General features: G+C 46.5%; 12 non-coding genes and 3 pseudogenes across 12 annotated transcripts; all 15 read left to right on the forward strand.

The window, feature by feature from the left end:
• Window positions 1–3,377: 3,377 nt before the first annotated feature.
• On the forward strand, window positions 3,378–3,557 carry LOC142485514 (U2 spliceosomal RNA; annotated as a pseudogene).
• Window positions 3,558–4,380: 823 nt separating this feature from the next.
• On the forward strand, window positions 4,381–4,571 carry LOC142485586 (U2 spliceosomal RNA). The gene has a single exon (XR_012798606.1). It is a non-coding gene; the product is annotated as a U2 spliceosomal RNA (small nuclear RNA).
• An 823-nt stretch (window positions 4,572–5,394) lies between these two features.
• Window positions 5,395–5,585, forward strand: LOC142485587 (U2 spliceosomal RNA). Its single transcript, XR_012798607.1, has one exon. It is a non-coding gene; the product is annotated as a U2 spliceosomal RNA (small nuclear RNA).
• Window positions 5,586–6,408: 823 nt separating this feature from the next.
• On the forward strand, window positions 6,409–6,599 carry LOC142485588 (U2 spliceosomal RNA). The gene has a single exon (XR_012798608.1). It is a non-coding gene; the product is annotated as a U2 spliceosomal RNA (small nuclear RNA).
• Window positions 6,600–7,422: 823 nt separating this feature from the next.
• Window positions 7,423–7,613, forward strand: LOC142485434 (U2 spliceosomal RNA). Its single transcript, XR_012798477.1, has one exon. It is a non-coding gene; the product is annotated as a U2 spliceosomal RNA (small nuclear RNA).
• An 823-nt stretch (window positions 7,614–8,436) lies between these two features.
• Window positions 8,437–8,627, forward strand: LOC142485435 (U2 spliceosomal RNA). Its single transcript, XR_012798478.1, has one exon. It is a non-coding gene; the product is annotated as a U2 spliceosomal RNA (small nuclear RNA).
• Window positions 8,628–9,450: 823 nt separating this feature from the next.
• Window positions 9,451–9,641, forward strand: LOC142485436 (U2 spliceosomal RNA). The gene has a single exon (XR_012798479.1). It is a non-coding gene; the product is annotated as a U2 spliceosomal RNA (small nuclear RNA).
• An 823-nt stretch (window positions 9,642–10,464) lies between these two features.
• On the forward strand, window positions 10,465–10,569 carry LOC142485546 (U2 spliceosomal RNA; annotated as a pseudogene).
• Window positions 10,570–15,813: 5,244 nt separating this feature from the next.
• LOC142485515 (U2 spliceosomal RNA) lies at window positions 15,814–15,993 on the forward strand (annotated as a pseudogene).
• An 823-nt stretch (window positions 15,994–16,816) lies between these two features.
• On the forward strand, window positions 16,817–17,007 carry LOC142485437 (U2 spliceosomal RNA). The gene has a single exon (XR_012798480.1). It is a non-coding gene; the product is annotated as a U2 spliceosomal RNA (small nuclear RNA).
• Window positions 17,008–17,830: 823 nt separating this feature from the next.
• Window positions 17,831–18,021, forward strand: LOC142485438 (U2 spliceosomal RNA). Its single transcript, XR_012798481.1, has one exon. It is a non-coding gene; the product is annotated as a U2 spliceosomal RNA (small nuclear RNA).
• Window positions 18,022–18,844: 823 nt separating this feature from the next.
• On the forward strand, window positions 18,845–19,035 carry LOC142485440 (U2 spliceosomal RNA). Its single transcript, XR_012798483.1, has one exon. It is a non-coding gene; the product is annotated as a U2 spliceosomal RNA (small nuclear RNA).
• An 823-nt stretch (window positions 19,036–19,858) lies between these two features.
• Window positions 19,859–20,049, forward strand: LOC142485441 (U2 spliceosomal RNA). Its single transcript, XR_012798484.1, has one exon. It is a non-coding gene; the product is annotated as a U2 spliceosomal RNA (small nuclear RNA).
• Window positions 20,050–20,872: 823 nt separating this feature from the next.
• LOC142485442 (U2 spliceosomal RNA) lies at window positions 20,873–21,063 on the forward strand. Its single transcript, XR_012798485.1, has one exon. It is a non-coding gene; the product is annotated as a U2 spliceosomal RNA (small nuclear RNA).
• Window positions 21,064–21,886: 823 nt separating this feature from the next.
• On the forward strand, window positions 21,887–22,077 carry LOC142485443 (U2 spliceosomal RNA). The gene has a single exon (XR_012798486.1). It is a non-coding gene; the product is annotated as a U2 spliceosomal RNA (small nuclear RNA).
• The last annotated feature ends 3,073 nt before the right edge of the window (window positions 22,078–25,150 follow it).

A 25,150-nucleotide genomic window follows, 5' to 3' on the forward strand; every position in this document is an offset into this window, starting at 1 on the left:
AAGGTTATAGTCATAGAGCCAGGGAGGTTAATGGAAGTGAAATTTGAATGGGGGGGTGTTAAGTTCAGATTATTTAATATGTATGCCTCTCCTATTAAACAGCAAAGAGAGGAATTGTTTCAAAAGTTACAAATGTTTTTGCCAGGGAGGGAGCAGACTATTGTGGTTGGGGATTTCAATTGCATAATGTCTGAACAGGATAGAGAGGGGGGGGCTGAGGATTTAAGGCCTGATGGGACAAGTACTCTATTGAAAACTGTAATAAAGGATTTTAAGTTGTGTGATGGTTTCAAAATATGGGGGAAGAGCCCTAAAGGATTTACATGGTTTTCAGACAAAGGGAATGTAAAATCAAGAATAGATCTGGTGTTGTTATCAAAAGGAATGAAAGTGAGTGACTGGCAAGAGGAAAGAGTTTTATTCTCTGATCATGCGTGTGTGCGGTGTGAATTGAAAATGGATGAGTTACAAGAATATGGAAGAGGGTATTGGAAGTTAAATGTGTGTTTGCTGAATGATAAAAAAATTAAGCAACAGTATGAATCAATGTATGTAAGGTTGAAAGGTAGACAAAATGAGTTTAGGGGGATAATGGAATGGTGGGAGTGGGTAAAACATGAAACTAAGATTTTCTTTATAAAAAAAGGGAGGGAAAAAGCTAAAAAGAGGGAAGAAGATTACAAACAGGCAAATTTGAGAAGGCAGTTTCTATACACATTAAGAGACATGGGAGAAGATGTAGAAAAGGAATTAGCGCAGGCAAAATTAGATTTTAATAAATTAATGGAGGAAAAAGGGAAAAAAATTATTCATGCAGCAAAAGTAGAGCTAGTGGAACAAGATGAAAAATGTACACCCTATTTTTTCAAAAAAGCATTTGGAGAAAGGGCAAGGTTGAGCCCAGTGTTGAATAGAGAAGGGGAAGAGATGTTAGGAAAAGATAATATAATGAAGGTAGTGGAAACTTTTTATGGAGATTTGTTTGAAGAAAAAATACGTGACAAAAGTATGGAAAATGATGTGTTAGAAAAAACTGATTGCAAGCTGAATAGAGAGGATCAGGATTATCTAAAAAGAGATTTAAATGTAAAAGAGATAGAAGAGATTATTAAAAGTGGGAAGTTAAGAAAAACACCTGGGAGTGATGGGCTGCCTTATGAATATTATATGGAAATGTGGCATTTAATAGGACCAGATGTAATGTCTTTATGTGGAAAAGTATTTGCAGAAGGGAGAACACCACCTTCTTTTAGGGAAGGCATAATTACACTGGTGTATAAGAAAGGAGATAAAAGGGATCTAAAAAATTGGAGACCAATCACTTTATTAAATGTAGATTATAAGATTGTTGCAAAATTAATTATGATTAGACTGAATCGAGTAATTGAGAAATTGGTAGAGGAAGAACAAGTTTGCGCAGTACCAGGAAGACAAATTGCAGAAAATTTAGTATTAATAAGAGATATCATATGGTACTGCAAAGAAAGGAATCAATCTGTTGTTATTGCCAATATAGATTTTGAAAAAGCGTATGACAGGTTGTCTCATGCTTTCTTATTGGAGGTGTTAAAAAAATTAGGAATTCCAGTTAATGTGTTAAAATGGATTAAATGTTTGTACGAGGGAATTTATAGCAGAGTTTTAGTTAATGGCTTTATGTCAAAAGAAGTCAGGATAAGTTCGGGAGTGAGACAGGGGTGCCCATTGTCTCCCCTGATGTTTATTTGTGCGATGGAACCTTTACTGCAGTTAATTAGAAAAGATAAAATAATCAGGGGAGTACAGATTCCAGGGAGTGGGGGACAGGATGTTAAGGTATTGGGCTATATGGATGACCTGACAATTATATGCACAACGCAAGTGGCAATTAAGAGAGCAAAGTTCCATATTGAAACGTTTTGTCAGGCATCGGGTTTTAGGGTAAATTGGGATAAAAGTAATTGTAAGGCATTTGGGTACTGGAGAGAATTAGATCAGTGTGGAATACCGGTGGAAAGGAAATCGTTAAAATTGTTAGGAGTATGTTTTGATGAGGAATTGGTAGGGGAAGAAAGTTGGGAAAGTGTGGGAGAAAAAATTCAGAAAAAAATACAATTTTGGAACTTGAGGAAATTATCTTTGGAAGGAAAAGTATTGATTACGAAAGCAGTATTAGTACCATTACTACTGTACCTGGGGATGGTATTCCCGCCACAATTAAAATGGTTAAGGAAAATAACAAGATTTCTATTCGTCTTTTTTTGGAACTCAGAAAATGAAAAATTAGTAAGACCAAGCGTAGAAAAAGAAAAATTGAAAGGAGGGAAAAGTTTCCCTAATATTGAAAAAATTTTGACAGCAAAATACGCGCAATTTTGTGTACAGAGGACGCAGAATAAGAACAACAAGGCAGCATGTCTATGTAGATATGCAACAGGAGGAATGCTGCGAAAACTAGGCCTATTTGAAATAGATTTGCGTAAACCAATGTGCTTTTTGACGCCAGATTTCTATAAAATAATTGAAACATTTGTAAAAAAATATGGTTTGGAGAAGATAGATAAAAAAAGTTGGGAAAATCATAGAAAAATTCTAAAGATCATTGCGGAGAAAAGTTGCATAGAATCGATTGGTAGGTTGAATGATAAACAAACAAGTAAAGTGTGGAAGAATGTAAGTATGAATGAACTGACAAATCGACATAAAGACATGGCGTGGATGGCAGTCCATGAATGTATCCCGGTGAGAGCTTTTCAAAAAAGGAGAGGAAAGGCAAATTCTGAGGAGTGCCCTAGAGAGGGATGCAGAGGGTTGGAAAATGTGATTCATTTGTTCTGGAACTGCCAGTTTGTGAGAAAGATATGGAATTGTGTGGGAAAATTGATCAAAGAGCTGACAGGAGTACAGAAATTGGAATTTGATATGATGATGTATGGGTTGAGTGGATTGAATGGAAAGAAAGAGGTTGTATTATGGAAGATTATATGCTGTGTGAAAGAAGTGGTATGGGATGTAAGGAATGTGGTGATTTATAGAAGTGAGGTCATTAAAGTTAATGTGTGTGTGAAGATGATTCTGAGTAAGATGTATATATATTTCCTGTTAGATAAAAAAAGATGGGGAAGAGAGGAAGGTAAACAATTATGGAAACCAGAGTTGTGGAGTACATTGGTACAAAGGGTATGAGAAGCAAAAGAAGGAGAAAAGTTTTTTTCTTTACTGTTAAAGAAAAAGTAAATTGTGAAGGAATATTTAATGTGAGTTATTGTGTTTTGTCTATCTATGGAAATAATAGTAAGTTATACATGCAAATGTGAATGGGTTTTTGTAATGTTGGGGTGGTTTTTTATTTTCTGAAAAGTGGAAATTGTGGAAATTACGTGTGAAATGGAAATAAACTTACTTTTATAAAAAAAAAAAAAAAATCTGTTCTTATCAGTTTAATATCTGATACGTCCCCTATCTGGGGACCATATATTAAATGGATTTTTAGAACAGGGAGATGGAAGAAGAGCTTGCTCTGTCCACTCCACGCATTGACCTGGTATTGCAGTACCTCCAGGACCGGTGCACTTCCCTTTGGGGATATTTGGCTTGTATCAAAAAATAGAAACAAATGACTGTCTGACAGAAAAAAAACAAACATGCATTTTTGGCTCTTTCTTTTGCAAAGAAAGAAGAAGATGAAATGACGACAAAATAAAGCCTCCTTCTTTTTGCTGTGTCTTGTTTGCTCTTTTGCGTGGCTTCTTACTTTCTTTTCTTTTCAGCTCCTCCTCGCATGGAGCAGGAGTGCCGCCTGCTGCCTAGCCTAATTCAGTCCGAACGAGCAGATGCCTAAGAAACTCCTGTTGAAGCTGTATCCAAATAGCCTGCATAGCAAACACTGCAGCAGCAAGCAGCAAGCAGCAAGCAGCAAATGCCTTGACTTGCTGGCTTCTTGTCACAATGGCTGGCTGGCTGAAATGACCTGAACTGAAAAGCCCAGCCACTGGCTGCTTGCATGCTTGCTGCCTGAGTTTCATGGCAGCCCGGACGAGTCGGCTAGCAGAGAAAAAGTGGGCGGTTCCTATGCAAATAAGCAGACGAAGCCTGGTGCCGGAAAAAGAACTGGAAGCATGTGCCTTTTTGGCTGTTTGCTGGCCATGCGGGCCCCCCAGCAGTGTGTGCGGCTGCTTTTCTTTACTCCATAGAAAGTCTTTGGCTTTTGCATCCGTCGTCGTCGTCGCCGCCGCTGCTGCATAGACTCCCCGGGGCTGTGTCGGGAGGAGCGGAGGGACTGGAGGCAGGCCTGCTGGGGGAGGAGGCGAGCGGGCAGCCAGCGGCTCCCTCTGCCCTTCTCCCTAAAGCGTAGCGCCCCTGGCCGTCGGGCGGCGCTCAGGCGGGGGCCCATTTCTGGTTATCGCTTCTCGGCCTTTTGGCTAAGATCAAGTGTAGTATCTGTTCTTATCAGTTTAATATCTGATACGTCCCCTATCTGGGGACCATATATTAAATGGATTTTTAGAACAGGGAGATGGAAGAAGAGCTTGCTCTGTCCACTCCACGCATTGACCTGGTATTGCAGTACCTCCAGGACCGGTGCACTTCCCTTTGGGGATATTTGGCTTGTATCAAAAAATAGAAACAAATGACTGTCTGACAGAAAAAAAACAAACATGCATTTTTGGCTCTTTCTTTTGCAAAGAAAGAAGAAGATGAAATGACGACAAAATAAAGCCTCCTTCTTTTTGCTGTGTCTTGTTTGCTCTTTTGCGTGGCTTCTTACTTTCTTTTCTTTTCAGCTCCTCCTCGCATGGAGCAGGAGTGCCGCCTGCTGCCTAGCCTAATTCAGTCCGAACGAGCAGATGCCTAAGAAACTCCTGTTGAAGCTGTATCCAAATAGCCTGCATAGCAAACACTGCAGCAGCAAGCAGCAAGCAGCAAGCAGCAAATGCCTTGACTTGCTGGCTTCTTGTCACAATGGCTGGCTGGCTGAAATGACCTGAACTGAAAAGCCCAGCCACTGGCTGCTTGCATGCTTGCTGCCTGAGTTTCATGGCAGCCCGGACGAGTCGGCTAGCAGAGAAAAAGTGGGCGGTTCCTATGCAAATAAGCAGACGAAGCCTGGTGCCGGAAAAAGAACTGGAAGCATGTGCCTTTTTGGCTGTTTGCTGGCCATGCGGGCCCCCCAGCAGTGTGTGCGGCTGCTTTTCTTTACTCCATAGAAAGTCTTTGGCTTTTGCATCCGTCGTCGTCGTCGCCGCCGCTGCTGCATAGACTCCCCGGGGCTGTGTCGGGAGGAGCGGAGGGACTGGAGGCAGGCCTGCTGGGGGAGGAGGCGAGCGGGCAGCCAGCGGCTCCCTCTGCCCTTCTCCCTAAAGCGTAGCGCCCCTGGCCGTCGGGCGGCGCTCAGGCGGGGGCCCATTTCTGGTTATCGCTTCTCGGCCTTTTGGCTAAGATCAAGTGTAGTATCTGTTCTTATCAGTTTAATATCTGATACGTCCCCTATCTGGGGACCATATATTAAATGGATTTTTAGAACAGGGAGATGGAAGAAGAGCTTGCTCTGTCCACTCCACGCATTGACCTGGTATTGCAGTACCTCCAGGACCGGTGCACTTCCCTTTGGGGATATTTGGCTTGTATCAAAAAATAGAAACAAATGACTGTCTGACAGAAAAAAAACAAACATGCATTTTTGGCTCTTTCTTTTGCAAAGAAAGAAGAAGATGAAATGACGACAAAATAAAGCCTCCTTCTTTTTGCTGTGTCTTGTTTGCTCTTTTGCGTGGCTTCTTACTTTCTTTTCTTTTCAGCTCCTCCTCGCATGGAGCAGGAGTGCCGCCTGCTGCCTAGCCTAATTCAGTCCGAACGAGCAGATGCCTAAGAAACTCCTGTTGAAGCTGTATCCAAATAGCCTGCATAGCAAACACTGCAGCAGCAAGCAGCAAGCAGCAAGCAGCAAATGCCTTGACTTGCTGGCTTCTTGTCACAATGGCTGGCTGGCTGAAATGACCTGAACTGAAAAGCCCAGCCACTGGCTGCTTGCATGCTTGCTGCCTGAGTTTCATGGCAGCCCGGACGAGTCGGCTAGCAGAGAAAAAGTGGGCGGTTCCTATGCAAATAAGCAGACGAAGCCTGGTGCCGGAAAAAGAACTGGAAGCATGTGCCTTTTTGGCTGTTTGCTGGCCATGCGGGCCCCCCAGCAGTGTGTGCGGCTGCTTTTCTTTACTCCATAGAAAGTCTTTGGCTTTTGCATCCGTCGTCGTCGTCGCCGCCGCTGCTGCATAGACTCCCCGGGGCTGTGTCGGGAGGAGCGGAGGGACTGGAGGCAGGCCTGCTGGGGGAGGAGGCGAGCGGGCAGCCAGCGGCTCCCTCTGCCCTTCTCCCTAAAGCGTAGCGCCCCTGGCCGTCGGGCGGCGCTCAGGCGGGGGCCCATTTCTGGTTATCGCTTCTCGGCCTTTTGGCTAAGATCAAGTGTAGTATCTGTTCTTATCAGTTTAATATCTGATACGTCCCCTATCTGGGGACCATATATTAAATGGATTTTTAGAACAGGGAGATGGAAGAAGAGCTTGCTCTGTCCACTCCACGCATTGACCTGGTATTGCAGTACCTCCAGGACCGGTGCACTTCCCTTTGGGGATATTTGGCTTGTATCAAAAAATAGAAACAAATGACTGTCTGACAGAAAAAAAACAAACATGCATTTTTGGCTCTTTCTTTTGCAAAGAAAGAAGAAGATGAAATGACGACAAAATAAAGCCTCCTTCTTTTTGCTGTGTCTTGTTTGCTCTTTTGCGTGGCTTCTTACTTTCTTTTCTTTTCAGCTCCTCCTCGCATGGAGCAGGAGTGCCGCCTGCTGCCTAGCCTAATTCAGTCCGAACGAGCAGATGCCTAAGAAACTCCTGTTGAAGCTGTATCCAAATAGCCTGCATAGCAAACACTGCAGCAGCAAGCAGCAAGCAGCAAGCAGCAAATGCCTTGACTTGCTGGCTTCTTGTCACAATGGCTGGCTGGCTGAAATGACCTGAACTGAAAAGCCCAGCCACTGGCTGCTTGCATGCTTGCTGCCTGAGTTTCATGGCAGCCCGGACGAGTCGGCTAGCAGAGAAAAAGTGGGCGGTTCCTATGCAAATAAGCAGACGAAGCCTGGTGCCGGAAAAAGAACTGGAAGCATGTGCCTTTTTGGCTGTTTGCTGGCCATGCGGGCCCCCCAGCAGTGTGTGCGGCTGCTTTTCTTTACTCCATAGAAAGTCTTTGGCTTTTGCATCCGTCGTCGTCGTCGCCGCCGCTGCTGCATAGACTCCCCGGGGCTGTGTCGGGAGGAGCGGAGGGACTGGAGGCAGGCCTGCTGGGGGAGGAGGCGAGCGGGCAGCCAGCGGCTCCCTCTGCCCTTCTCCCTAAAGCGTAGCGCCCCTGGCCGTCGGGCGGCGCTCAGGCGGGGGCCCATTTCTGGTTATCGCTTCTCGGCCTTTTGGCTAAGATCAAGTGTAGTATCTGTTCTTATCAGTTTAATATCTGATACGTCCCCTATCTGGGGACCATATATTAAATGGATTTTTAGAACAGGGAGATGGAAGAAGAGCTTGCTCTGTCCACTCCACGCATTGACCTGGTATTGCAGTACCTCCAGGACCGGTGCACTTCCCTTTGGGGATATTTGGCTTGTATCAAAAAATAGAAACAAATGACTGTCTGACAGAAAAAAAACAAACATGCATTTTTGGCTCTTTCTTTTGCAAAGAAAGAAGAAGATGAAATGACGACAAAATAAAGCCTCCTTCTTTTTGCTGTGTCTTGTTTGCTCTTTTGCGTGGCTTCTTACTTTCTTTTCTTTTCAGCTCCTCCTCGCATGGAGCAGGAGTGCCGCCTGCTGCCTAGCCTAATTCAGTCCGAACGAGCAGATGCCTAAGAAACTCCTGTTGAAGCTGTATCCAAATAGCCTGCATAGCAAACACTGCAGCAGCAAGCAGCAAGCAGCAAGCAGCAAATGCCTTGACTTGCTGGCTTCTTGTCACAATGGCTGGCTGGCTGAAATGACCTGAACTGAAAAGCCCAGCCACTGGCTGCTTGCATGCTTGCTGCCTGAGTTTCATGGCAGCCCGGACGAGTCGGCTAGCAGAGAAAAAGTGGGCGGTTCCTATGCAAATAAGCAGACGAAGCCTGGTGCCGGAAAAAGAACTGGAAGCATGTGCCTTTTTGGCTGTTTGCTGGCCATGCGGGCCCCCCAGCAGTGTGTGCGGCTGCTTTTCTTTACTCCATAGAAAGTCTTTGGCTTTTGCATCCGTCGTCGTCGTCGCCGCCGCTGCTGCATAGACTCCCCGGGGCTGTGTCGGGAGGAGCGGAGGGACTGGAGGCAGGCCTGCTGGGGGAGGAGGCGAGCGGGCAGCCAGCGGCTCCCTCTGCCCTTCTCCCTAAAGCGTAGCGCCCCTGGCCGTCGGGCGGCGCTCAGGCGGGGGCCCATTTCTGGTTATCGCTTCTCGGCCTTTTGGCTAAGATCAAGTGTAGTATCTGTTCTTATCAGTTTAATATCTGATACGTCCCCTATCTGGGGACCATATATTAAATGGATTTTTAGAACAGGGAGATGGAAGAAGAGCTTGCTCTGTCCACTCCACGCATTGACCTGGTATTGCAGTACCTCCAGGACCGGTGCACTTCCCTTTGGGGATATTTGGCTTGTATCAAAAAATAGAAACAAATGACTGTCTGACAGAAAAAAAACAAACATGCATTTTTGGCTCTTTCTTTTGCAAAGAAAGAAGAAGATGAAATGACGACAAAATAAAGCCTCCTTCTTTTTGCTGTGTCTTGTTTGCTCTTTTGCGTGGCTTCTTACTTTCTTTTCTTTTCAGCTCCTCCTCGCATGGAGCAGGAGTGCCGCCTGCTGCCTAGCCTAATTCAGTCCGAACGAGCAGATGCCTAAGAAACTCCTGTTGAAGCTGTATCCAAATAGCCTGCATAGCAAACACTGCAGCAGCAAGCAGCAAGCAGCAAGCAGCAAATGCCTTGACTTGCTGGCTTCTTGTCACAATGGCTGGCTGGCTGAAATGACCTGAACTGAAAAGCCCAGCCACTGGCTGCTTGCATGCTTGCTGCCTGAGTTTCATGGCAGCCCGGACGAGTCGGCTAGCAGAGAAAAAGTGGGCGGTTCCTATGCAAATAAGCAGACGAAGCCTGGTGCCGGAAAAAGAACTGGAAGCATGTGCCTTTTTGGCTGTTTGCTGGCCATGCGGGCCCCCCAGCAGTGTGTGCGGCTGCTTTTCTTTACTCCATAGAAAGTCTTTGGCTTTTGCATCCGTCGTCGTCGTCGCCGCCGCTGCTGCATAGACTCCCCGGGGCTGTGTCGGGAGGAGCGGAGGGACTGGAGGCAGGCCTGCTGGGGGAGGAGGCGAGCGGGCAGCCAGCGGCTCCCTCTGCCCTTCTCCCTAAAGCGTAGCGCCCCTGGCCGTCGGGCGGCGCTCAGGCGGGGGCCCATTTCTGGTTATCGCTTCTCGGCCTTTTGGCTAAGATCAAGTGTAGTATCTGTTCTTATCAGTTTAATATCTGATACGTCCCCTATCTGGGGACCATATATTAAATGGATTTTTAGAACAGGGAGATGGAAGAAGAGCTTGCTCTGTCCACTCCACGCATTGACCTGGTATTGCAGTACCTCCAGGACCGGTGCACTTCCCTTTGGGGATATTTGGCTTGTATCAAAAAATAGAAACAAATGACTGTCTGACAGAAAAAAAACAAACATGCATTTTTGGCTCTTTCTTTTGCAAAGAAAGAAGAAGATGAAATGACGACAAAATAAAGCCTCCTTCTTTTTGCTGTGTCTTGTTTGCTCTTTTGCGTGGCTTCTTACTTTCTTTTCTTTTCAGCTCCTCCTCGCATGGAGCAGGAGTGCCGCCTGCTGCCTAGCCTAATTCAGTCCGAACGAGCAGATGCCTAAGAAACTCCTGTTGAAGCTGTATCCAAATAGCCTGCATAGCAAACACTGCAGCAGCAAGCAGCAAGCAGCAAGCAGCAAATGCCTTGACTTGCTGGCTTCTTGTCACAATGGCTGGCTGGCTGAAATGACCTGAACTGAAAAGCCCAGCCACTGGCTGCTTGCATGCTTGCTGCCTGAGTTTCATGGCAGCCCGGACGAGTCGGCTAGCAGAGAAAAAGTGGGCGGTTCCTATGCAAATAAGCAGACGAAGCCTGGTGCCGGAAAAAGAACTGGAAGCATGTGCCTTTTTGGCTGTTTGCTGGCCATGCGGGCCCCCCAGCAGTGTGTGCGGCTGCTTTTCTTTACTCCATAGAAAGTCTTTGGCTTTTGCATCCGTCGTCGTCGTCGCCGCCGCTGCTGCATAGACTCCCCGGGGCTGTGTCGGGAGGAGCGGAGGGACTGGAGGCAGGCCTGCTGGGGGAGGAGGCGAGCGGGCAGCCAGCGGCTCCCTCTGCCCTTCTCCCTAAAGCGTAGCGCCCCTGGCCGTCGGGCGGCGCTCAGGCGGGGGCCCATTTCTGGTTATCGCTTCTCGGCCTTTTGGCTAAGATCAAGTGTAGTATCTGTTCTTATCAGTTATCGCTTCTCGGCCTTTTGGCTAAGATCAGTGTATCTGGAGCAGACACTACAGGAGCGAGGGCCGTGGCCACGGCTGGAAATATGAAAACCCTGAGGAAAGAATAAAGCTGGGACCAGCTTCCAGGGTGAGACGCACGCCCCAAAGGAGCAGCAAGATGGCGTTTTCAGCGCCAAACCTGAAATCTACTATCAGGTTCCAGGTAGAACTTGAATCTCGTGGAAGAGTGGATGTGAAACATATCGTGATGAAGGTATTGAGAGATATCTTTGCAATTGGAACAGCTCAGATATTCTGCCTACAGGATTTTAACAGGCAAGGTTTTTTTGATGTGACATTCATGGATGATGGTGTGTGCCTGAATGTGTATGAACAAGCAAAGAAAATGGCGGGACATGAAAACATGAAGGGGATTAGATTAATCCCATGCTTCACTTTTGGTGAAAGACCCATCACAGTGCATATGTACAACCCTTTTGTACTACCGGAGGAGGTGCATATCTTTCTAAGACGATATTGTGATGAAATAAAAGGCGGACACACTTTGAAAAACCAGTATGGGATTTTTAATGGAAAGCTGAGGTTTTGGTGTAAACTCAGAAAAGACTCCAGCGGATTGGGGGGAGTGATGCACCCCCCGGGAAACTTCAGCATTGGGGGCAATAGGGGCTTTTTGACGTACCCTGGACAGCCTTCCTATTGCAGGAATTGCTTTAGCTATGGACACACAAAGGAGCACTGTGAGAAGTCAAAAGTGGTGTGCCGTAACTGTGGCAAAGAAGGACACTATGCGGTTCATTGTGATGCACCCCGAGCCTGTGACCTGTGTGGGAGTAAAGATCACATGTCTAGACAGTGCCCGCAGCGATCCTATGCCCAGGCAGCAGGGGCAAGGACAGATGACCTCCGCGAACGGATGCGTGAGGAAGCGGCAGCAGAACGGGCGGAGGATGAGGAAGATGGAGCTGAAGCTCACGTGGAAGCAGAGGAGTCGGAGGAGGAGGAGTTACAGACTGATGACATCATTGCGCAGACAGAAGTGACAGACAGAGTGTCGGAGACCCCGCAGCAACAGGTATGCGAAGCAGAGGAGAGGGAGGATGATGCACAGAAGGAGCGGCATGAGGAGGAGGAAGAGGGAACAGCGGAGGATATGGAGAAGGCGTCAAGGGATAGTACACCGGTGATGACATCAGCAGAAGATGAGCTGAGAAAAGGGGAAGCCTTAGTAGCTTCTCTGAGTGAAGTGTTAGAGGAGGGGGAGGGCCCTGGATTTTTGACAGGAAGCAGACTTGTGGATGAAATTGCAGGATTGAGTGGTGAGAGGCCACAAAAGAGAAAGATGGAGGAAGACAGAGGAGCAGCAACAAAAGTGCGTTACCAGGGGAGAAAGGAGGAGGACAATGGTAATGTATCTTCACTAAGTAGTATGGAGGGGGGATTACTTACTGATGAACAGGTTTCACCAGGGGGGGAGGGAAGATCTTTCCTAGACTCTGATGTACTGGACTCATGGGATGCAATGCAGAAAGGAGGGGGTTTTCTGCAAAGCACCAAGAGACTGGAGGGTTTGGATCCAGGGGGGGAGGAAAACACTGGTGAAATGGAGTTTTCTGTGACTTGAGCGCCATCTATTGGTTATGGGTTGTAATGTCACTTTACTATGCTAATATGTTAATATGGCTCTGAAATTAGTCTCACTAAATGTGAGAATGCTTACATCTCTGCCAAGAAGAACTATGATTTTACAATTTATGGCTAACCAGAACACAGATATAGTATGTTTACAAGAATGTGGGATTAGTAATGTACCTAGTAAATCCGAATGGCCGTGGGGGGAATCATGTTGGTCAGGTAGTAAGGATAATAGGAATAGTGGGGTGGGAGTGTTGTTTAGAGGGAACAGTTTTAAAGTTAATAAGGTTATAGTCATAGAGCCAGGGAGGTTAATGGAAGTGAAATTTGAATGGGGGGGTGTTAAGTTCAGATTATTTAATATGTATGCCTCTCCTATTAAACAGCAAAGAGAGGAATTGTTTCAAAAGTTACAAATGTTTTTGCCAGGGAGGGAGCAGACTATTGTGGTTGGGGATTTCAATTGCATAATGTCTGAACAGGATAGAGAGGGGGGGGCTGAGGATTTAAGGCCTGATGGGACAAGTACTCTATTGAAAACTGTAATAAAGGATTTTAAGTTGTGTGATGGTTTCAAAATATGGGGGAAGAGCCCTAAAGGATTTACATGGTTTTCAGACAAAGGGAATGTAAAATCAAGAATAGATCTGGTGTTGTTATCAAAAGGAATGAAAGTGAGTGACTGGCAAGAGGAAAGAGTTTTATTCTCTGATCATGCGTGTGTGCGGTGTGAATTGAAAATGGATGAGTTACAAGAATATGGAAGAGGGTATTGGAAGTTAAATGTGTGTTTGCTGAATGATAAAAAAATTAAGCAACAGTATGAATCAATGTATGTAAGGTTGAAAGGTAGACAAAATGAGTTTAGGGGGATAATGGAATGGTGGGAGTGGGTAAAACATGAAACTAAGATTTTCTTTATAAAAAAAGGGAGGGAAAAAGCTAAAAAGAGGGAAGAAGATTACAAACAGGCAAATTTGAGAAGGCAGTTTCTATACACATTAAGAGACATGGGAGAAGATGTAGAAAAGGAATTAGCGCAGGCAAAATTAGATTTTAATAAATTAATGGAGGAAAAAGGGAAAAAAATTATTCATGCAGCAAAAGTAGAGCTAGTGGAACAAGATGAAAAATGTACACCCTATTTTTTCAAAAAAGCATTTGGAGAAAGGGCAAGGTTGAGCCCAGTGTTGAATAGAGAAGGGGAAGAGATGTTAGGAAAAGATAATATAATGAAGGTAGTGGAAACTTTTTATGGAGATTTGTTTGAAGAAAAAATACGTGACAAAAGTATGGAAAATGATGTGTTAGAAAAAACTGATTGCAAGCTGAATAGAGAGGATCAGGATTATCTAAAAAGAGATTTAAATGTAAAAGAGATAGAAGAGATTATTAAAAGTGGGAAGTTAAGAAAAACACCTGGGAGTGATGGGCTGCCTTATGAATATTATATGGAAATGTGGCATTTAATAGGACCAGATGTAATGTCTTTATGTGGAAAAGTATTTGCAGAAGGGAGAACACCACCTTCTTTTAGGGAAGGCATAATTACACTGGTGTATAAGAAAGGAGATAAAAGGGATCTAAAAAATTGGAGACCAATCACTTTATTAAATGTAGATTATAAGATTGTTGCAAAATTAATTATGATTAGACTGAATCGAGTAATTGAGAAATTGGTAGAGGAAGAACAAGTTTGCGCAGTACCAGGAAGACAAATTGCAGAAAATTTAGTATTAATAAGAGATATCATATGGTACTGCAAAGAAAGGAATCAATCTGTTGTTATTGCCAATATAGATTTTGAAAAAGCGTATGACAGGTTGTCTCATGCTTTCTTATTGGAGGTGTTAAAAAAATTAGGAATTCCAGTTAATGTGTTAAAATGGATTAAATGTTTGTACGAGGGAATTTATAGCAGAGTTTTAGTTAATGGCTTTATGTCAAAAGAAGTCAGGATAAGTTCGGGAGTGAGACAGGGGTGCCCATTGTCTCCCCTGATGTTTATTTGTGCGATGGAACCTTTACTGCAGTTAATTAGAAAAGATAAAATAATCAGGGGAGTACAGATTCCAGGGAGTGGGGGACAGGATGTTAAGGTATTGGGCTATATGGATGACCTGACAATTATATGCACAACGCAAGTGGCAATTAAGAGAGCAAAGTTCCATATTGAAACGTTTTGTCAGGCATCGGGTTTTAGGGTAAATTGGGATAAAAGTAATTGTAAGGCATTTGGGTACTGGAGAGAATTAGATCAGTGTGGAATACCGGTGGAAAGGAAATCGTTAAAATTGTTAGGAGTATGTTTTGATGAGGAATTGGTAGGGGAAGAAAGTTGGGAAAGTGTGGGAGAAAAAATTCAGAAAAAAATACAATTTTGGAACTTGAGGAAATTATCTTTGGAAGGAAAAGTATTGATTACGAAAGCAGTATTAGTACCATTACTACTGTACCTGGGGATGGTATTCCCGCCACAATTAAAATGGTTAAGGAAAATAACAAGATTTCTATTCGTCTTTTTTTGGAACTCAGAAAATGAAAAATTAGTAAGACCAAGCGTAGAAAAAGAAAAATTGAAAGGAGGGAAAAGTTTCCCTAATATTGAAAAAATTTTGACAGCAAAATACGCGCAATTTTGTGTACAGAGGACGCAGAATAAGAACAACAAGGCAGCATGTCTATGTAGATATGCAACAGGAGGAATGCTGCGAAAACTAGGCCTATTTGAAATAGATTTGCGTAAACCAATGTGCTTTTTGACGCCAGATTTCTATAAAATAATTGAAACATTTGTAAAAAAATATGGTTTGGAGAAGATAGATAAAAAAAGTTGGGAAAATCATAGAAAAATTCTAAAGATCATTGCGGAGAAAAGTTGCATAGAATCGATTGGTAGGTTGAATGATAAACAAACAAGTAAAGTGTGGAAGAATGTAAGTATGAATGAACTGACAAATCGACATAAAGACATGGCGTGGATGGCAGTCCATGAATGTATCCCGGTGAGAGCTTTTCAAAAAAGGAGAGGAAAGGCAAATTCTGAGGAGTGCCCTAGAGAGGGATGCAGAGGGTTGGAAAATGTGATTCATTTGTTCTGGAACTGCCAGTTTGTGAGAAAGATATGGAATTGTGTGGGAAAATTGATCAAAGAGCTGACAGGAGTACAGAAATTGGAATTTGATATGATGATGTATGGGTTGAGTGGATTGAATGGAAAGAAAGAGGTTGTATTATGGAAGATTATATGCTGTGTGAAAGAAGTGGTATGGGATGTAAGGAATGTGGTGATTTATAGAAGTGAGGTCATTAAAGTTAATGTGTGTGTGAAGATGATTCTGAGTAAGATGTATATATATTTCCTGTTAGATAAAAAAAGATGGGGAAGAGAGGAAGGTAAACAATTATGGAAACCAGAGTTGTGGAGTACATTGGTACAAAGGGTATGAGAAGCAAAAGAAGGAGAAAAGTTTTTTTCTTTACTGTTAAAGAAAAAGTAAATTGTGAAGGAATATTTAATGTGAGTTATTGTGTTTTGTCTATCTATGGAAATAATAGTAAGTTATACATGCAAATGTGAATGGGTTTTTGTAATGTTGGGGTGGTTTTTTATTTTCTGAAAAGTGGAAATTGTGGAAATTACGTGTGAAATGGAAATAAACTTACTTTTATAAAAAAAAAAAAAAAATCTGTTCTTATCAGTTTAATATCTGATACGTCCCCTATCTGGGGACCATATATTAAATGGATTTTTAGAACAGGGAGATGGAAGAAGAGCTTGCTCTGTCCACTCCACGCATTGACCTGGTATTGCAGTACCTCCAGGACCGGTGCACTTCCCTTTGGGGATATTTGGCTTGTATCAAAAAATAGAAACAAATGACTGTCTGACAGAAAAAAAACAAACATGCATTTTTGGCTCTTTCTTTTGCAAAGAAAGAAGAAGATGAAATGACGACAAAATAAAGCCTCCTTCTTTTTGCTGTGTCTTGTTTGCTCTTTTGCGTGGCTTCTTACTTTCTTTTCTTTTCAGCTCCTCCTCGCATGGAGCAGGAGTGCCGCCTGCTGCCTAGCCTAATTCAGTCCGAACGAGCAGATGCCTAAGAAACTCCTGTTGAAGCTGTATCCAAATAGCCTGCATAGCAAACACTGCAGCAGCAAGCAGCAAGCAGCAAGCAGCAAATGCCTTGACTTGCTGGCTTCTTGTCACAATGGCTGGCTGGCTGAAATGACCTGAACTGAAAAGCCCAGCCACTGGCTGCTTGCATGCTTGCTGCCTGAGTTTCATGGCAGCCCGGACGAGTCGGCTAGCAGAGAAAAAGTGGGCGGTTCCTATGCAAATAAGCAGACGAAGCCTGGTGCCGGAAAAAGAACTGGAAGCATGTGCCTTTTTGGCTGTTTGCTGGCCATGCGGGCCCCCCAGCAGTGTGTGCGGCTGCTTTTCTTTACTCCATAGAAAGTCTTTGGCTTTTGCATCCGTCGTCGTCGTCGCCGCCGCTGCTGCATAGACTCCCCGGGGCTGTGTCGGGAGGAGCGGAGGGACTGGAGGCAGGCCTGCTGGGGGAGGAGGCGAGCGGGCAGCCAGCGGCTCCCTCTGCCCTTCTCCCTAAAGCGTAGCGCCCCTGGCCGTCGGGCGGCGCTCAGGCGGGGGCCCATTTCTGGTTATCGCTTCTCGGCCTTTTGGCTAAGATCAAGTGTAGTATCTGTTCTTATCAGTTTAATATCTGATACGTCCCCTATCTGGGGACCATATATTAAATGGATTTTTAGAACAGGGAGATGGAAGAAGAGCTTGCTCTGTCCACTCCACGCATTGACCTGGTATTGCAGTACCTCCAGGACCGGTGCACTTCCCTTTGGGGATATTTGGCTTGTATCAAAAAATAGAAACAAATGACTGTCTGACAGAAAAAAAACAAACATGCATTTTTGGCTCTTTCTTTTGCAAAGAAAGAAGAAGATGAAATGACGACAAAATAAAGCCTCCTTCTTTTTGCTGTGTCTTGTTTGCTCTTTTGCGTGGCTTCTTACTTTCTTTTCTTTTCAGCTCCTCCTCGCATGGAGCAGGAGTGCCGCCTGCTGCCTAGCCTAATTCAGTCCGAACGAGCAGATGCCTAAGAAACTCCTGTTGAAGCTGTATCCAAATAGCCTGCATAGCAAACACTGCAGCAGCAAGCAGCAAGCAGCAAGCAGCAAATGCCTTGACTTGCTGGCTTCTTGTCACAATGGCTGGCTGGCTGAAATGACCTGAACTGAAAAGCCCAGCCACTGGCTGCTTGCATGCTTGCTGCCTGAGTTTCATGGCAGCCCGGACGAGTCGGCTAGCAGAGAAAAAGTGGGCGGTTCCTATGCAAATAAGCAGACGAAGCCTGGTGCCGGAAAAAGAACTGGAAGCATGTGCCTTTTTGGCTGTTTGCTGGCCATGCGGGCCCCCCAGCAGTGTGTGCGGCTGCTTTTCTTTACTCCATAGAAAGTCTTTGGCTTTTGCATCCGTCGTCGTCGTCGCCGCCGCTGCTGCATAGACTCCCCGGGGCTGTGTCGGGAGGAGCGGAGGGACTGGAGGCAGGCCTGCTGGGGGAGGAGGCGAGCGGGCAGCCAGCGGCTCCCTCTGCCCTTCTCCCTAAAGCGTAGCGCCCCTGGCCGTCGGGCGGCGCTCAGGCGGGGGCCCATTTCTGGTTATCGCTTCTCGGCCTTTTGGCTAAGATCAAGTGTAGTATCTGTTCTTATCAGTTTAATATCTGATACGTCCCCTATCTGGGGACCATATATTAAATGGATTTTTAGAACAGGGAGATGGAAGAAGAGCTTGCTCTGTCCACTCCACGCATTGACCTGGTATTGCAGTACCTCCAGGACCGGTGCACTTCCCTTTGGGGATATTTGGCTTGTATCAAAAAATAGAAACAAATGACTGTCTGACAGAAAAAAAACAAACATGCATTTTTGGCTCTTTCTTTTGCAAAGAAAGAAGAAGATGAAATGACGACAAAATAAAGCCTCCTTCTTTTTGCTGTGTCTTGTTTGCTCTTTTGCGTGGCTTCTTACTTTCTTTTCTTTTCAGCTCCTCCTCGCATGGAGCAGGAGTGCCGCCTGCTGCCTAGCCTAATTCAGTCCGAACGAGCAGATGCCTAAGAAACTCCTGTTGAAGCTGTATCCAAATAGCCTGCATAGCAAACACTGCAGCAGCAAGCAGCAAGCAGCAAGCAGCAAATGCCTTGACTTGCTGGCTTCTTGTCACAATGGCTGGCTGGCTGAAATGACCTGAACTGAAAAGCCCAGCCACTGGCTGCTTGCATGCTTGCTGCCTGAGTTTCATGGCAGCCCGGACGAGTCGGCTAGCAGAGAAAAAGTGGGCGGTTCCTATGCAAATAAGCAGACGAAGCCTGGTGCCGGAAAAAGAACTGGAAGCATGTGCCTTTTTGGCTGTTTGCTGGCCATGCGGGCCCCCCAGCAGTGTGTGCGGCTGCTTTTCTTTACTCCATAGAAAGTCTTTGGCTTTTGCATCCGTCGTCGTCGTCGCCGCCGCTGCTGCATAGACTCCCCGGGGCTGTGTCGGGAGGAGCGGAGGGACTGGAGGCAGGCCTGCTGGGGGAGGAGGCGAGCGGGCAGCCAGCGGCTCCCTCTGCCCTTCTCCCTAAAGCGTAGCGCCCCTGGCCGTCGGGCGGCGCTCAGGCGGGGGCCCATTTCTGGTTATCGCTTCTCGGCCTTTTGGCTAAGATCAAGTGTAGTATCTGTTCTTATCAGTTTAATATCTGATACGTCCCCTATCTGGGGACCATATATTAAATGGATTTTTAGAACAGGGAGATGGAAGAAGAGCTTGCTCTGTCCACTCCACGCATTGACCTGGTATTGCAGTACCTCCAGGACCGGTGCACTTCCCTTTGGGGATATTTGGCTTGTATCAAAAAATAGAAACAAATGACTGTCTGACAGAAAAAAAACAAACATGCATTTTTGGCTCTTTCTTTTGCAAAGAAAGAAGAAGATGAAATGACGACAAAATAAAGCCTCCTTCTTTTTGCTGTGTCTTGTTTGCTCTTTTGCGTGGCTTCTTACTTTCTTTTCTTTTCAGCTCCTCCTCGCATGGAGCAGGAGTGCCGCCTGCTGCCTAGCCTAATTCAGTCCGAACGAGCAGATGCCTAAGAAACTCCTGTTGAAGCTGTATCCAAATAGCCTGCATAGCAAACACTGCAGCAGCAAGCAGCAAGCAGCAAGCAGCAAATGCCTTGACTTGCTGGCTTCTTGTCACAATGGCTGGCTGGCTGAAATGACCTGAACTGAAAAGCCCAGCCACTGGCTGCTTGCATGCTTGCTGCCTGAGTTTCATGGCAGCCCGGACGAGTCGGCTAGCAGAGAAAAAGTGGGCGGTTCCTATGCAAATAAGCAGACGAAGCCTGGTGCCGGAAAAAGAACTGGAAGCATGTGCCTTTTTGGCTGTTTGCTGGCCATGCGGGCCCCCCAGCAGTGTGTGCGGCTGCTTTTCTTTACTCCATAGAAAGTCTTTGGCTTTTGCATCCGTCGTCGTCGTCGCCGCCGCTGCTGCATAGACTCCCCGGGGCTGTGTCGGGAGGAGCGGAGGGACTGGAGGCAGGCCTGCTGGGGGAGGAGGCGAGCGGGCAGCCAGCGGCTCCCTCTGCCCTTCTCCCTAAAGCGTAGCGCCCCTGGCCGTCGGGCGGCGCTCAGGCGGGGGCCCATTTCTGGTTATCGCTTCTCGGCCTTTTGGCTAAGATCAAGTGTAGTATCTGTTCTTATCAGTTTAATATCTGATACGTCCCCTATCTGGGGACCATATATTAAATGGATTTTTAGAACAGGGAGATGGAAGAAGAGCTTGCTCTGTCCACTCCACGCATTGACCTGGTATTGCAGTACCTCCAGGACCGGTGCACTTCCCTTTGGGGATATTTGGCTTGTATCAAAAAATAGAAACAAATGACTGTCTGACAGAAAAAAAACAAACATGCATTTTTGGCTCTTTCTTTTGCAAAGAAAGAAGAAGATGAAATGACGACAAAATAAAGCCTCCTTCTTTTTGCTGTGTCTTGTTTGCTCTTTTGCGTGGCTTCTTACTTTCTTTTCTTTTCAGCTCCTCCTCGCATGGAGCAGGAGTGCCGCCTGCTGCCTAGCCTAATTCAGTCCGAACGAGCAGATGCCTAAGAAACTCCTGTTGAAGCTGTATCCAAATAGCCTGCATAGCAAACACTGCAGCAGCAAGCAGCAAGCAGCAAGCAGCAAATGCCTTGACTTGCTGGCTTCTTGTCACAATGGCTGGCTGGCTGAAATGACCTGAACTGAAAAGCCCAGCCACTGGCTGCTTGCATGCTTGCTGCCTGAGTTTCATGGCAGCCCGGACGAGTCGGCTAGCAGAGAAAAAGTGGGCGGTTCCTATGCAAATAAGCAGACGAAGCCTGGTGCCGGAAAAAGAACTGGAAGCATGTGCCTTTTTGGCTGTTTGCTGGCCATGCGGGCCCCCCAGCAGTGTGTGCGGCTGCTTTTCTTTACTCCATAGAAAGTCTTTGGCTTTTGCATCCGTCGTCGTCGTCGCCGCCGCTGCTGCATAGACTCCCCGGGGCTGTGTCGGGAGGAGCGGAGGGACTGGAGGCAGGCCTGCTGGGGGAGGAGGCGAGCGGGCAGCCAGCGGCTCCCTCTGCCCTTCTCCCTAAAGCGTAGCGCCCCTGGCCGTCGGGCGGCGCTCAGGCGGGGGCCCATTTCTGGTTATCGCTTCTCGGCCTTTTGGCTAAGATCAAGTGTAGTATCTGTTCTTATCAGTTTAATATCTGATACGTCCCCTATCTGGGGACCATATATTAAATGGATTTTTAGAACAGGGAGATGGAAGAAGAGCTTGCTCTGTCCACTCCACGCATTGACCTGGTATTGCAGTACCTCCAGGACCGGTGCACTTCCCTTTGGGGATATTTGGCTTGTATCAAAAAATAGAAACAAATGACTGTCTGACAGAAAAAAAACAAACATGCATTTTTGGCTCTTTCTTTTGCAAAGAAAGAAGAAGATGAAATGACGACAAAATAAAGCCTCCTTCTTTTTGCTGTGTCTTGTTTGCTCTTTTGCGTGGCTTCTTACTTTCTTTTCTTTTCAGCTCCTCCTCGCATGGAGCAGGAGTGCCGCCTGCTGCCTAGCCTAATTCAGTCCGAACGAGCAGATGCCTAAGAAACTCCTGTTGAAGCTGTATCCAAATAGCCTGCATAGCAAACACTGCAGCAGCAAGCAGCAAGCAGCAAGCAGCAAATGCCTTGACTTGCTGGCTTCTTGTCACAATGGCTGGCTGGCTGAAATGACCTGAACTGAAAAGCCCAGCCACTGGCTGCTTGCATGCTTGCTGCCTGAGTTTCATGGCAGCCCGGACGAGTCGGCTAGCAGAGAAAAAGTGGGCGGTTCCTATGCAAATAAGCAGACGAAGCCTGGTGCCGGAAAAAGAACTGGAAGCATGTGCCTTTTTGGCTGTTTGCTGGCCATGCGGGCCCCCCAGCAGTGTGTGCGGCTGCTTTTCTTTACTCCATAGAAAGTCTTTGGCTTTTGCATCCGTCGTCGTCGTCGCCGCCGCTGCTGCATAGACTCCCCGGGGCTGTGTCGGGAGGAGCGGAGGGACTGGAGGCAGGCCTGCTGGGGGAGGAGGCGAGCGGGCAGCCAGCGGCTCCCTCTGCCCTTCTCCCTAAAGCGTAGCGCCCCTGGCCGTCGGGCGGCGCTCAGGCGGGGGCCCATTTCTGGTTATCGCTTCTCGGCCTTTTGGCTAAGATCAAGTGTAGTATCTGTTCTTATCAGTTTAATATCTGATACGTCCCCTATCTGGGGACCATATATTAAATGGATTTTTAGAACAGGGAGATGGAAGAAGAGCTTGCTCTGTCCACTCCACGCATTGACCTGGTATTGCAGTACCTCCAGGACCGGTGCACTTCCCTTTGGGGATATTTGGCTTGTATCAAAAAATAGAAACAAATGACTGTCTGACAGAAAAAAAACAAACATGCATTTTTGGCTCTTTCTTTTGCAAAGAAAGAAGAAGATGAAATGACGACAAAATAAAGCCTCCTTCTTTTTGCTGTGTCTTGTTTGCTCTTTTGCGTGGCTTCTTACTTTCTTTTCTTTTCAGCTCCTCCTCGCATGGAGCAGGAGTGCCGCCTGCTGCCTAGCCTAATTCAGTCCGAACGAGCAGATGCCTAAGAAACTCCTGTTGAAGCTGTATCCAAATAGCCTGCATAGCAAACACTGCAGCAGCAAGCAGCAAGCAGCAAGCAGCAAATGCCTTGACTTGCTGGCTTCTTGTCACAATGGCTGGCTGGCTGAAATGACCTGAACTGAAAAGCCCAGCCACTGGCTGCTTGCATGCTTGCTGCCTGAGTTTCATGGCAGCCCGGACGAGTCGGCTAGCAGAGAAAAAGTGGGCGGTTCCTATGCAAATAAGCAGACGAAGCCTGGTGCCGGAAAAAGAACTGGAAGCATGTGCCTTTTTGGCTGTTTGCTGGCCATGCGGGCCCCCCAGCAGTGTGTGCGGCTGCTTTTCTTTACTCCATAGAAAGTCTTTGGCTTTTGCATCCGTCGTCGTCGTCGCCGCCGCTGCTGCATAGACTCCCCGGGGCTGTGTCGGGAGGAGCGGAGGGACTGGAGGCAGGCCTGCTGGGGGAGGAGGCGAGCGGGCAGCCAGCGGCTCCCTCTGCCCTTCTCCCTAAAGCGTAGCGCCCCTGGCCGTCGGGCGGCGCTCAGGCGGGGGCCCATTTCTGGTTATCGCTTCTCGGCCTTTTGGCTAAGACCAAGTGTCTGGCTGAGAGGTGATTGCTGAGACTGTGACCCCTTGGCCCTGGATCATCGCCCCTTCGGGGGCTTAAGATCCTCGCTGCTTTTGGGGGGGCACGCCATCTCGAGCGGCGGGAGGCGATCAAGAGCGAGAGAGAGTGAAGGGCCGGCGCCTTTGCCTTGTGGGATCGCCTGAAAGGGCTTAACCCACATGCTGCAATTAGGGCGCCGCACCTAAGCTTAAGGAGAAGGAAATGGCGGCAGGAGCCCATTTAAGAAATACCATCCGACTGGAAGTCGCGGAGGAGGAGCGAGACCGGGCGGGTCTGCGCTTTGTCGTGGAGGAGTTGTTATGGAAGCAGATCGGTTTGGACAAGGCGGAAATACTGTGCCTGCAAGACTTCCCTCGTCAGGGAACCTATGACGTGACCTTCTTCCATGAAGGAGTCTGCCTCAATGTTTTTGAGAAGCTGAAGGAAATGTTGGATGGCTCTGAGATGCAAGGGATCCGGCTTATACCAAGCTTTCTGATGGACGAGAGACCGGTAACAGTACATGTCTATAACCCATGGGTGGACAAAATGGAGGTCCAGATGTTTTTGAGACAGTATTGTTCTACCATCAGGGGTGGAATTGACTTGCACAATGCATATGGGATCTTCAATGGGAAGCGGAGGTTTTGGGTGCGCTTTAAACCGGACCCCAGAGGAGTGGGGGGCGTGAAGCACCCTCCCCCCGTTTTCAGAATTGGTCAAAACCGAGGGTATTTGAATTATCCAGGGCAGCCAAAGTACTGCAGGAGGTGTTTCCAGTATGGACACACACAAGAGGAGTGTAAAAAAAAAGATATGGTATGCCGAAACTGTGGGGAAGAAGGGCACACGGCGGCAAACTGTGCGCTTCCCAAAAAATGTGACTTGTGTGGAATTCGAGGACATTTGGCACGACAGTGCAACAAGAGAAGGACCTATGCCCGGGTGGCAAAGCGGGAGGGGGAGGTGGGATTGGAGCAGATGTCTGATGATGTGGAAAATGAGAAGGGGGATACACTCATAGAGGGTGACCCTGCTATTATAGAGATGTACCTTGAAAATGAGAGGAGGGAAAAGAAAGAGGAGGATGACTTTCTAATTCATTATTCGCATGGAAAGGGAAAGAGTGGGAATTGGGCCGAAAGAATGGAGGTACAGGAAGAGGAGGAAGATCTAAAGAACAAAGTAGAGGTGTTTCAGAAGGAAGTGGGGGATATTAAGTTATGGATGAAGGTGTTGCAGAAAAAGGGGATGAGTAAAAGAGAACTAATAAGCGAATTAGATGAGATTATGAAAAGAAGAGCGGGTATGTCTGTGGAGCAATATGTGAGTTTGAGAGAAGATCAGATGAAGTGGTTGAGGGATGAGGAATTTAGATTGGAGGGAGAAGCAATGCTGGAGGAAGAAGCCAGGAAGAAGGAAGAGGGGGAGAGCGAAACTAATCCAATACAGATGGTGCAGGGGGAGGGAGGGAAAGAAGAGATGATATGGGAAAGGGAAGGAGAGGAGGGGCTAAAAGGAAAATTGGAAGATTTTCAAAAAAAAGTAGGTGATGGGGAGTTTTGGGTTAGAGTGATGCGGAAAGCAAAAGAAGGGATAAGTAATAAAGTGATAGGGGAACAGCTTGACAAAATTATGGACATAAGGAAGGGAATGACAAAGGAGGAATATGAGGTAGTGAAAACAGAATGGACAGCGGAAGAAGAAGAATGGGATAGAAAATTTAGGGGGGAGGAAGAGTTCAGAAGCGATTTGGGGTTTAAAAAAGTGGGGGGGGTTTTTTGGGAGCAACTTGCCTCAGAGGAAAAATTAGTGTGTTTGGAGGTGGAGGAAGGAAAGAGTCAGAGGGCGCAGGAAGAGTCAATAGAGCTGTTGGTACTGCCTTCCGAACAGGAAGAAAGCATTTTTGGCAGTGGGGTATATATGACTGATTCCGAGGGAGAAAATTCCGAGATGGAGTGCACATCAACTGGGAAAAAAGTTTTAAAAAGGAAAGAACAGACAAGTAGTTTTGTGGAGAAGGAGGAGGCAGGGCCAAGTGGGGTGAGCCAAAAGAAAAAAAAAAGGAAAGGAGGAAAGCAGTGGCAAAAAGTGAGTGCAGAAGAAAGAGAAGAGATAATAAAGTCAAGAGAGAGTGGCAAAAAGTGGACATACGCGGAGTGTGTCACGAGATGGGGGGAGAAGTATGAAGAAAGCATGAATAAATGG

This window comes from Ascaphus truei, unplaced genomic scaffold (genome assembly GCF_040206685.1).
Source record: "Ascaphus truei isolate aAscTru1 unplaced genomic scaffold, aAscTru1.hap1 HAP1_SCAFFOLD_605, whole genome shotgun sequence".
NCBI lineage: Eukaryota > Metazoa > Chordata > Amphibia > Anura > Ascaphidae > Ascaphus > Ascaphus truei.